At 50.2% G+C, this 7,642-nt stretch overlaps 1 long non-coding RNA gene and 1 other non-coding gene across 2 annotated transcripts; both read left to right on the top strand.

Moving 5' to 3' along the window:
• The first annotated feature begins 43 nt into the window (after positions 1-43).
• TRNAQ-CUG (transfer RNA glutamine (anticodon CUG)) lies at positions 44-115 on the top strand. Its single transcript has one exon. It is a non-coding gene; the product is annotated as a tRNA-Gln (tRNA).
• On the top strand, positions 44-3,695 carry LOC135973891 (uncharacterized). Its single transcript, XR_010590931.1, has 3 exons — positions 44-182; positions 724-844; positions 3,557-3,695. It is a non-coding gene; the product is annotated as an uncharacterized LOC135973891 (long non-coding RNA).
• The last annotated feature ends 3,947 nt before the right edge of the window (positions 3,696-7,642 follow it).

Here is a 7,642-nt window from a genome sequence, read left to right on the forward strand (position 1 = left end):
GCAGCAAGGATGACAGGCCGCCGGGGCGTCTTACTGCCAAGGCGGTTCCATGGTGTAATGGTTAGCACTCTGGACTCTGAATCCAGCGATCCGAGTTCAAATCTCGGTGGAACCTGTTCCTTTTCGCCCTCCCCCGAGCTACAGCGAGGCAAGGTTCCTCTCCATCTTACACAGCCTTTCCCGTGAGTTTATAACAACAGAATCATTATTTTCAATAAAAATACGGTATTTATCCGTTTGGAATCCCTTACCCAGCCTAAGTGCATTGGGGAGTTATTGTTTGCATCCCCGTAGTTGATATATAGTTTTTCTATTATCCTTATTAATTATGATTAATGTATCCTTAGGGGTGGGTTAATATTCAGAAGGAGGCAATGTGTGAAACCATGCAGCAGTCTCTTTACAAAGAGCAGCCTAGAGTTAGGTCAGCTCTCACAAACCTCTCAGCAATAGCACCATGTGGGCTGAAGCCATCCAAGTTACAAGCAAATCAAAGCTGAGTTGGGGTTTGAGTCCCTTTGCCTAGGCTAGGTTGAATCTCTTCAATACAGGTATTATTAGGGAAGTGCTTGAATTGAAAATGTGCAGCCTTCACATAGCTTTCTTTGGCCTTATGACTACAAAGCACCCTCTGGAGGGATGCTTTACATGCAAGTAACTCATCACCCACAAGGTGTGAACAACATAGCATAGGAGTTTTACATGGTGGATTTTGTACTCTAGGTATTACCAAGCACGGCACTCCGTACAACAGTCAACTGAAGGAAATGCTCTCCAGTTGTGGGAGTCTCCGGTGAGATGTCGGTGATCTGGCAGAACTGTCACATCAACAAGGACAGTGAAGGTAAGGGCATGGCTACACTTGCAGATGTAGAGCGCCGGGAGTTGAACCAGCCTTCGGAGACAGCAGCAGGGAAAGCGCTGCCATGTGTTCACACTGACAGCTGCAAGCGAAGTGGCGTGGCCACATTTGTGGCACTTGCAGTGGCATTGGGAGCAGTGCATTATGGGCAGCTAGCCCACAGAGCACCTCTTCCCATTCTGGCGCTGTGGCTTGTGGGAAGCGGGGGAGAGCACGGGGCATCCTGGGTCCTGTCCCAATGCCCCGCAATGCATCGCTTCACATCCCAGCAATCCCTGTGCTTCCGTCCACATTTGGCGCCATCTTTCAGCGTTTTTTTTTTTTTAACTGCGTGCTCTGTCTTCCTTTTCGGTCTGCGGGAATGGATCCCGAACTGCTGAGGAATATGCTGATGGGTCTCCCCAGCACATCACGAATTGCAGTCGAGTTATTCCTTTAGCTACAAAGTGACAGTGAGGAGTCCGACGATGATGTCAACACGCATAACACATATGATACGAGATTGCTTGTGGCATTAACAGACATGCTCACCACAGTGGAACGCCGCTTTTGGGCTCAGGGAAACACTCACTGAGTGGTGGGATCACATCGTCATGCAAGTCTGGGATGACGAGCAGTGGCTACAGAACTTTCAGATGAGGAAAGCCACTTTTATGGGACTGTGTGCTGAGCTCACCCCCACCCTGCAGCGCAAGGACACGAGATTGAGAGCTGCCCTGACGGTGGAGAAGCAGGTGGCTATTGCGATCTGGAAGATGGCAACTCCAGACAGCTACCAATCAGTCGCTAACCAGTTTGGAATGGGGAAGTCGACTGTTGGAATCGTGTTGATGCAAGTGTGCAGGGCCATCAATGGCATCCTGCTCAGAAGAACCATGACTGGGCAACATGCATGACATTGTGGCTGGCGTTGCACAAATGGGTTTCCCTAACTGCAGAGGGGCGATAGATGGCACGCATATTCTAATTCTGGTACCAGACCACCTAGCCTCCAAGTACATAAATCGGAAGGGGTATTTCTCGATGGTTCTCCAGGCGCTTGTGGATCATTGTGGACGTTTCACGAACGTTAACGCAGGCTGAAAGGTTGAAAGGTGCATGACGCACGCATCTTTCGGAACACAGGCCTGTTCAGGAAGCTGCAAACCATGACTTTCTTCCCAGACCAGAAGATCACCGTAGGGGAAATCGAAATGCCCGTTGTGATCCTTGGAGACTCCGCCTACCCTTTAATGCCACGGCTCATGAAACCCTACACAGGGAGCCTTGACAGCAGTAAGGAACGGTTCAACAACAGGCTGAGTCGGTGCAGAATGACTGTTGAGGGTGCTTTTGGCCATTTAAAAAGCTGGTGGCGCTGTCTGTATGGGAAGCTGGACCTAGCCGATGACAACATCCCTGCAGTTATAGCCACATGCTGTACGCTCCATAACATTTGTGAAGGAAAGGGGGAAAGCTTCACTCAGGCATGGACCACGGAGGTTCAACACCTGGAGGCTGAATTTGAACAGCCAGAGACCAGGGCTAGTAGAGGGGCCCAGCGCGAGGCTGTAAGGATTAGAGATGATTTGAGGGAGCAATTTGATGCTGAAAGCCACCAATAATGTTTGGGGCCCTGCACGGGAGTGAAGTGCAGTGGTTCCAATGCTAGTAGGCATCTGTGTTTGCTGCACTGACTTGCAGTGCCTGTTGCTTTCCTGGGCTACGCTGCCTTTTACTTAATGCAATAAAGAATGTTTGCAAAACCAAAAAATTCATTTATTGAAAAGAAACACAACTGCTGGGGAAACACACATGGCATGACACATCTGTGCTGTGTGGGAGGAGGGAAGAAGGCGGGGTGGGGAACGGAACAATCACAGATTTGCGTATGTCCTGTTAGCATATTCAGCCTTCCTGTCTGGAGTGCCGTGCAACGAGTGCTGCTCTTCAGGCTGGCTAAAATGCCTGGTGATGGGGGTTGAGTGCAGTGCGTAAGGGTCGTAGTTTGCAGGGCTGGGTGGTGAATCTATAGGTGTTGCAGGCAGCTGGTGGTGATAAGAAACTGGATGTTGGGGAAAGTGGGTTTGCGGTGACATGGGGGCACAAGGGAAAGAGTTTGGGCACAAGGGCTGCAGGGGGGAGCAGGCGCGGATCTGCTCCGCATGCAGTGCTGTGAGCGCTTGCATCGAGTCTACTTGGCACTCCATAATGCTTAGGAGCCGCTCCGTGGTTTGTTGCCGGCGAGCCGCATTCTCCTAGTGGAGCCTCCTTTCGGTCTCGCGCCATTCCTGTACTTTTTGATTTTCTGTAAGGGACTGCTGCATGACTTCATGCAGAAGGTCCTCCTTGCTTCTTCGCGGCCGCTTCCTCATTCTTTGCAGCCTTTCGGCTGTTGATAAAGGACGGCTGGGATCTCAAGGTTGCATCTGTAAACCCAAAATGCAACATTTAACAGAGGTAGCATTGTTCACGCTAGACAGAGCAATAATTCGGCCGAACTTAAAGACAAGCACAGTGCACACAATAGCAGAAAGTGCCCATCCCAAAGCGAGTGCACATAACCCACAAGAGCCCCAAAATGGTGAGTAACCACAGGGGCAAGGGGGACTGATTGTTTCAAGGCCATATTGTCCTCTGGGGTTCTGTGCCTTGGGGAGAGCCAACAGCTGCAGGGGGCCCCTATACTGAACACTGTCCCCACATTTTCCACAGGATGAGTTCGTCCTGCAAGATATCTCACTGCTGAGGGTGACCTGGGAAGCAAGGGAGGGTCTTCTATTACAATGCGGCTTCCGCCCTGGTCCTTATGCAGCTTGCCTGTGTGCAGCAATGGTCCCCCCGCCCCTCACGGCACAGTGGCGTGGACATGTTAGACTGACTGGGACAAGGAGCACAGTAGCTCTGCCAAGGAACCTGCACAAGCGGATTGCCCAGCTTCTGCATGAGACCTTCGATGAGGTCACTGAGGCCGATTACCGCGATGTGAGAGAGCACATCAATGCCCTATTCCGCATCTAGGCATGCACGCAGCCCTAACCCTTCTTTCTGCAACCCTCCTTGCTCCAACAGCCTGCACCGAACAACTCCCTTCCCAAAATAAAAGCCGCTTACCAGGCACCTCCTCTGCTGTTTGTTCTTCCACAAGCACCGTCCGCTGCGACTAGCTACCTTCCTCCTGGCTTGAAAACAGATCCTGGCTGCATGCATCTATGGATGCTGGGACATCCTCTGGTTCTGGGCCCCCCTCCTCCTCAGCACCCTCGCTCCCACTTTCCTCCTGCTGCCTTGTTGCACTCTGGGCTTCCACAGCCTCTGAAGTGTCCATGGTGCTCTTCGGAGTGGAGGTGGGGCCGCCTCCAAGTATCTCATCCAGCTCTTTGTAGAAATGGGAGGTCATGGGCACAGCATCGGAGCAGCGGTTTGCCTCCCGTGCTTTGTGGTAGGCATTCTACAGCCTCTTCACTTTAACCCTGCACTGCATCCCAGTCATGGCCCCTTTCTATCATGGCCCTTGATATCTGCCCGTAGGTATCGTAATTCCTACGGATGGAGCGCAGCTGGGACTGGAAGCTCCCTCCCCCCCAAACACTGATGAGGTCCAGAACCTCGCCATTGCTCTATACTGGGGATCGCGTGGAGGCGTGGTCACCTGGAAAGATGCGCTGAGAGCACTCCGCCTTGCTGAGCAAACAGGAATGGGATTTTCAAAATTCCCAGATAATTTAAAGGGCAGGTCTGACGGTTGGTCACCTGTGGGCAGGGCAGTAGAGTTCAAAGTGATGACCAGAGTGGCTAGAACAGGCATTGTGGGACAGTTCATGGAGTCCGATCAGAGCGTATTAGTAGACCAGGCATCTACACTGGCACCGTGGCGCTCCAGCCGGGGCACAACAAGCTCTATGCTTCTCGTGGAGGTGGATTACAAGGGGCACTCCAGCCATGGAGTCCGGGTGCTCTACGTGCCTTGCCAGTGTGGACACCTCAGGAGTTAGGGCACCCGGGGCTGATTTAATGCGCTCCAACTTGCAAGTGTAGCCAAGGCCTAAGCTAATATTCCAGACTGTGAAACAGTCCAGTATGTAGAGGGCTCGTGGTGCTGGGGCTTGGAGAGGGAAGCGGGTAAGACCAAGCCTTGGGTGTGTGGATCTCTGGAAACATACTGCATCTGCAGACAGAGTTAGAGAACTCTAGATCTATTTGGGAGCAAAATGAAAGAACAGTCAGCGTGCTCCACTTCACATCACCTCAGTTCAAAGACGGGGTATGTTTTGGATCAAGCCTGTCTCTAGTCTTAAAGATCTTTACATCTTTAGGAGGTATCTTTCTCCTGAAGAAATTAACTATTGGGGGAAGGAGTAGGCCATAAAGTTCTGCTTGGCAGAGGGAGACTGCCCAAATAAATTCAGGGAGGGTTTGAAAGACTCATTTAGCAGGAGGGAGCAGAAGAGAAAGATATTGAAGCATTAGTTTGGGCCAAAGGAGAAACAGTCTTGAACATGGAAAAACATGGCAATCCCTATGTCCTGCATGATGTGAAGCCCAGAATAAAAACCCGGTACCGCAATGTCCCTCTTAGCAGGGGATCAGAAAAGACACAGGTGAGCAAAGCTGCTTTGTGCACTTATCCAAAAATACTGGTGGGAAAATGAGTGTTGTTTAAAGGCAGTCTAACATAAAGCAATCATGCTTGGGTCCAATCCTTGACATGCTTATGTTACGGGGTCAAATTCATATCTATGGAAGTCAATGAGAGCTTTGCCATTGACTTCCATGGCACAGGATTGAGACCAAGATGTGAGGAGTTAAAATGATATTCATGGCCATATAATTGAACTGGAGCCTTTAAAATTTCTTCTCTTCCACAGGATTGCTTTCAGCAGTGGAATTGATAGGTTACTCATCTGCATAATTAAGGGAAATGTTCTCATCTCCATGTATAGAAATGTAGCCCAGTAGCATTAAGGAGAGTTATGAATGTCAAGCACCCTTCGTTGGGATAAGAAGAAACCCTTTAACATAATTTTTGTTGTTTAAAAATACATGATGCTGTTAAAATAACACCAGTGTGCACCTTTCTGTAGCACTGAAAATAAAAGATTGAGTAGAGACATTGATTTGCAATAAAATAACAAATTACGTAATAGCAGTTCAGCTATTAAAGAGGAAGGATGGTCTAGTGGTTAGGGGACTAGATTGGCACTCGGGAGATCTGGGTTTCATTCCTTGGTCTACCACAGCCTAGCTCTGTGACCCTGGGTAAGTCACTTAGTTTCTCTTGATATGTCCACATTGCAATAAAAACCCATAGCTCCGAGATCAGGTCAGCTGATTCATGCTGCTAGTCTAAAAACTGTATTGTAGATGCCTGGGCTCTGAGACCCTCCTGTCCTGGGGTCACAGAGCCCAGGCTTCAGCCTGAGCCCAAACATCTACACTGCAATGTTATAGCTCTGCGAGCCCGAGTCTGCTGTCCTGTGTCAACCTCAGGTCTTTTATTGCAGGGTAGATTACTTTCTGTGTCTCAGGGCACAAGCTCTGACTTGTATTTTTCCCGGTGGGTGCTCCATCCCTGCCCCCACTCTGCCCCTCCCCCGCTCTGCCTCTTCGCACCTCCACTCTGCCCCTCCCCTGAGACTCCGCCCTCACTCTGCCTCTTCCCACCCCTGCTCTGCCCTTTCTCTTGAGCCCCCCGACCTCCCACTCCCTGCTTTCCACCTTCCTATCCCCCAGGGCCTCCTGCCTGCCAAACAGCTGATTGGCAGCCAGCCCTGGGGCCACTGAGCAATCGATCGGCAGGCAGCCCCAGGGCCGGAATCCCTGTGGCTAGTGGGTGCTGAGCACCCCCTATTTTTTTCCTGTGAGTGCTTGAGCCCCGGAGAACCCACTGAGTTGGCGCCTATTCCTCAGGGTATGTTCACACTACAAAATTATATCAATCTAAGTTACTTCGCTGTATAGCCACTGCAGTAATTAAATCACTTTTGCATATCCACACTACACTCCTTGTCTCGGCGGTGAGTGTCCTCGCCAGGAGCGCTTGCACCAATTTAACAGTCAGTGTGGGGCATTGTGGGATGGTTTCTGTAAGGCAGCAAACAGTCAATGTAAGCAACACAGTGTCCACACTGACACTATCGACTTAACTACAGCAACCTACGTGCTACACCTCTCGTGGAGGTGGAGTTATTAAGTCAGAGTATGTCTCCGTTTACTGGGGATCAACGCTGTGGTGATGGATCCATCAGGGTTCGATTTAGCGGGTCTAATGAAGACCCGCTATATCGACTGCAGATCACTCTCCCATCGACTCCGGTACTCCACCAGAACGAGAAGCATAAGGTAAGTTGACGGGAGAGTTTCTCCTGTCGACCCAGCACGGTGTAGACACCACAATAAGTTGACCTAAGGTACGTCGACTTCAGCTACATTATTCACAAAGTTGGAGTTGCATAACTTAGGTCGACTTAACCCCGTAGTGTAGACCTGTCCTCAGTGTAGTGGGCAGATTACATCAGTGGGAGCTACATTTTAGTGTAGACGCTTACAGAGTTAGCTCGACTAAGCTGCCTTGCGTCAACCTAACTCTGTAGCATAGACCAGGGCTCAGTTCCTCTTCTGTGCAATGGGGATAATAGTGCTGCCCTACCTAACAGGGGTGTTGTGAGGATAAATACATTACAGAGTGCGAAGCTCTCAGATACTAAAGACGTTGGGGGGGGGGGGTCGCAAAAGTACCTATGGTGTGAACTTGAAATTTGTTAAGCTTAGTTTCACCCTTTAAAAGACAAAAGATTTTTT

The sequence above is a fragment of the Chrysemys picta genome, chromosome 10, assembly GCF_011386835.1.
Source record: "Chrysemys picta bellii isolate R12L10 chromosome 10, ASM1138683v2, whole genome shotgun sequence".
Taxonomy (NCBI): Eukaryota; Metazoa; Chordata; order Testudines; family Emydidae; genus Chrysemys; species Chrysemys picta.